This window comes from Erigeron canadensis, chromosome 3 (assembly GCF_010389155.1).
Source record: "Erigeron canadensis isolate Cc75 chromosome 3, C_canadensis_v1, whole genome shotgun sequence".
Lineage (NCBI taxonomy): Eukaryota > Viridiplantae > Streptophyta > Magnoliopsida > Asterales > Asteraceae > Erigeron > Erigeron canadensis.
The window spans coordinates 28,590,785-28,594,379 of record NC_057763.1 but is presented as its reverse complement, the minus strand read 5'-3'; the positions used below and the strand labels follow the sequence as shown (position 1 = coordinate 28,594,379).

The following is a 3,595-nucleotide window of genomic DNA, read 5'->3' as shown; positions in this document are numbered from 1 at the left end:
ATCTGTCAATCTTTCATTAACAAAACTCATCTACTTAATATATACAGGCATTCTTAATGCATTCAGCCACTTAATATACTCAACACTTAATGTTTGAAAAAAATGTCTCTTAATGGGAAATGATATTTACACTGACAAACAGTTGTGGCTCAAACATTTTTCTCAACACCCTCATCAGTTCTCTTGATCTTTGACATCGAGCAAATGGTAACTTCCCCCGCCTATACACCTCTCTCAGCATCCTTTCATCCTATCTATTTAACAGCCGACTCCATTCGGTTGTGTTTGTGTTCATAGTGTGTTTCTTGGCTATTTAAAGGTTTGATTCATATCAATGTTCTCATCTTTGATCGTCATGATTCCAATGGGTTAAAATAAGTTGGCTCGAATCCGTAGCACCTTTTTCTCCCAAATCAAAAATTGAATGGGTAAAAACTGAAATGTCTCTTTGGGCAAACCCTAGGAATTTGCTATACGAAAAATGGCTAAAAAGTTAAATTGTGACATTATGATGGGCCGTTATCAGCACGGACAGTCTGGGTCAGTGACTTTTTGGGCCGCCTTCTAATTCCCCATCTTAAGCCCTTAACAAAACTTTGAGGACATTGCTACGATTCGTTCTAAATTACCATGTTCTCACTTTTTCTTAAATCTAATAATTCATAATTGTAATCTAACCGATGAGAGTGCCACAATGTCACTGTACCAAAACGAACTTCTCTGGGTACATGGTATCTGCCAACTCACACCAGTCAATCTAATGTAGATTATTTTCCTAAATCACTAAAAAAGTCTATCAAATTTGGCAAATATATATGTTGAGTGAAATTGTTGCAAATTGAAACTATTCAACTTACTTACTACATCGAGCATATTAAAGCCTTACTCAAAGAATTCATCCAACTACTACAAGACATTACTACATCCCTGATCTTATATGTAGTCTCATAGAAATCACTTCATATCACACTAGTCGGTCAACTACTACATATAATTTCTAAAATTATTGTTTTTCACATATACACAAATCCCAGTCTGATGATTCCCTTAAAGCTCTTGGCTTGCCACCCCGTTGAGCTCACAATTTCTCCAACCTTCTCCACACGTATCACATCGTTTATGAAGATGTTGGTTGTTTAATTTGCTTCATAATTATATTCTTTTTTTCATTTCAAGGCTGCTTACGAACTAGGGATCCAAAGCCTTTTGGACCTGTCCCATAATCAGTTAGTTAACCTGTTCAGTGAGAAGCCTACTGAAGAGGCTTTGGAGTGCTTGGACCTGCCTGATCTCATAACTCACGAATCATGAAAAGCCGATAAAGTTGCTATAAATTGGACCCGTAAACAACTGATCTTTTGAGTGTTGTAATTGCAGTAATTTAAACTGTGGAATGTATGCTGCAGATTACTTATTTAGTCTATAGATGAAGCGTATGACACTTGTGTGTACGACTAATTGTTTTTTCAATTATGAAACTAGTACTGTATTAGTTAGTTGTCTGGGTTTGAAAATGACATTTTGTATTCAAGCTTCTTCGATAACTATTGTTTATATGAATACTTCTTTTGGAACTGCTTTTGTATTTAAGGTTCGGGAACCATCATGTAACTGAATTGTCATGCAGCATTACATGCTCTCTGCTCTTACCAAACTTAAGTATTTCGTTGACATGTTTCAAAGAATGTTGGATTTTTATGTGGTGATTTTTATTCAAGGATATGAAGGCTTTGTGGCAAGCCAAAAGAGAAAAAAAAAAACATTGAGGGGCATTCCGAGAATTGAACTCGGGACCTCTCGCACCCTAAGCGAGAATCATACCACTAGACCAAATGCCCGTTTGTGTTATACTAGTTTATTATAACATATTTACTCGACATAGACACATAGTAATTGTGGAAAACTAAAAAGGGGCATTCCGAGAATCGAACTCGGGACCTCTCGCACCCAAAGCGAGAATCATACCACTAGACCAAATGCCCAACGGTCATTATAAAGAAACGTTGTATCAACTGAGGTTAATTACGTATATGCATGGGAGGGCGTGGATAAACAAGAGCATAATTTTGAGGGCATAGATATAAATATATTGTAAATAATATTTTAGGATGGATAAACAAGACCTCCTATGGATATCTATCTATCTATCTATAACTCTTATAAAAAAGTAGTTAACTGAGCTTTTTAAAGCCCTCTTACAATCTAAAACTATATTGAAAAAATATCACATAGGATTTTATCCTATGTGTCAACTCCATATTTTTTTCAAAAATAAACTATATATTTAGAAAAAAAATGAACTTGTATATATTAATAGATTAGTGTCCCGTATACGCGGTAAATATATTTTTATACTTATATATATCTAAAATACTATTTTCTTAATTAATAGTTAACAAATTAAAATATTCAATTTCACTTTATTAACATTTGTTTTTTTGACCTTGATAATTTCACAACACTTATTGTGTTGCTCATTAAGTCTTACTGATTAAATAAATTATTCAATACCAAAAGTTATTACTTATCTATGTCATCACAAATATCTCGATGTCATTCGGATTTTCATGTCATATCATAAAAAATATCAATCATGACGCATTCTTTAGATGGTGTCAAGGCATACAACCTTCTAAACCGAGTTGCGAGATTGCCACCATCAAGCCAATGATCATTCCAAAATCTTGTCTTATTTTCACTCCCAACTGTTCCTTAATAACATCTTAAGGAGGCTAGCAATTGAGTCATTGAGTGTGTCTTAAAGAATGAGGAACATATATTTGCCTATATATTATTACTATTTGTTTTACACAGGAACACAGACTTAGACTCACGAATCACATTGATAATTTTAAACCTAACGTAATTCAAATTTTGAACCACATGTCATATTCATTTGTACATATCAATGTTAAATTAAGAGTATCTTAACCACCAATACCTAAACCACCCACATTTTTACCTGACAATTGTCTTCCAATAGATCTATTACATTTCATTTTCCGAGTTCGACCCCCCCTCCTCCCTTACCCCTTCTACAAAAAAAAATGAAGTTGTGATCTTTATCAATCGAAATAGAGAAAAATAATATATCTTACATACTTTGAATTGCCGAGTTAGAATTCATCATAGACAATACATTATTATTGAGTTTAGATTTTATTCTATAATAACTTTGCAAAATTTATGAAATATAACCATGGATGGAGTCCCCACTCCAATTTTTATACAATGTAAACTTTTTTAAGGGTATTTTTGTAATTTTGTTCCTATAAAGTATTAATAAATAAAAAATATATACAAACATTGACTTTATTGTCATATGCCTCTTCTTTAAAAGTACATCACTTGGTTGGAAAACATTATTTTTGAGATAAATCCCTCTATTAATATACTAAAAATTTTAAGTTGTTTTAATTTTTAATAGAATAGAAAAAGAAAAGGGTTGGAAAAAGGTTTTTTTTTTTTTATTTGGGTAAATGTACAGTACATTGTTAATATAATTGTATGTAAAAATGTTATATTTTTTTCAATTTTTTTATAATAGTAATCACAATAGTCATACATATTTAGAAGCTAAATTATATATCATTAA

General features: G+C 32.2%; 2 non-coding genes across 2 annotated transcripts; both read right to left on the bottom strand.

Moving 5' to 3' along the window:
• Positions 1 to 1,766: 1,766 nt before the first annotated feature.
• TRNAP-AGG lies at positions 1,767 to 1,838 on the bottom strand. The gene has a single exon. It is a non-coding gene; the product is annotated as a tRNA-Pro (tRNA).
• A 72-nt stretch (positions 1,839 to 1,910) lies between these two features.
• On the bottom strand, positions 1,911 to 1,982 carry TRNAP-UGG. The gene has a single exon. It is a non-coding gene; the product is annotated as a tRNA-Pro (tRNA).
• Positions 1,983 to 3,595: the final 1,613 nt, after the last annotated feature.